Source organism: Hylobates moloch, unplaced genomic scaffold, assembly GCF_009828535.3.
Source record: "Hylobates moloch isolate HMO894 unplaced genomic scaffold, HMol_V3 SCAFFOLD_7, whole genome shotgun sequence".
NCBI lineage: Eukaryota > Metazoa > Chordata > Mammalia > Primates > Hylobatidae > Hylobates > Hylobates moloch.
In genome coordinates this window covers 124,420,491-124,421,317 of record NW_026652282.1, presented here as the reverse complement: position 1 = coordinate 124,421,317, position 827 = coordinate 124,420,491, and positions in this window count along the sequence as shown.

Below are 827 nucleotides of genomic sequence, written 5' to 3'. Positions count from 1 at the left end.
ATACGGTTTTCTAAATATACAATCATGTCATCTGCAAACAGGGACAATTTGACTTCCTCTTTTCCTAATTGAATACCCTTTATTTCTTTCTCTTGCCTGATTGCCCTGGCCAGAACTTCCAACACTATGTTTGAATAGGAGTGGTGAGAGAGGGCATCCTTGTCTTGTGCCAGTTTTCAAAGGGAATGCTTCTAGCTTTTGCCCATTCAGTATGATATTGGCTGTGGGTTTGTCATAAATAGCTCTTATTATTTTGAGATACGTCCCATCAGTACCTAGTCTATTGAGAGTTTTTAGCATGAAGGGCTGTTGAATTTTGTTGAAGACCTTTTCTGCATCTATTGAGATGATCATATGGTTTTTGTCTTTGGTTCTGTTTATGTGATGGATTACATTTATTGATTTGCGTATGTTGAACCAGCCTTGCATCCTAGGGATGAAGCCGACTTGATCGTGGTGGATAAGCTTTTTGGCATGCTGCTGGATTTGGTTTGCCAGTATTTTATTGAGGATTTTTGCATCAATGTTCATCAGGGATATTGGTCTAAAATTCTCTTTTTTTGTTGTGTCTCTGCCAGGCTTTGGTATCAGGATGATGCTGGCCTCATAAAATGAGTTAGGGAGGATTCCCTCTTTTTCTATTCATTGGAATAGTTTCAGAAGGAATGGTACCAGCTCCTCCTTGTACCTCTGGCAGAATTCGGCTGTGAATCCGTCTGGTCCTGGACTTTTTTTGGTTGGTAGGGTATTAATTATTCCCTCAATTTCAGAGCCTGTTACTGGTCTGTTCAGGGATTCAACCTCTTTGTGGTTTAGTCTTGGGAGGA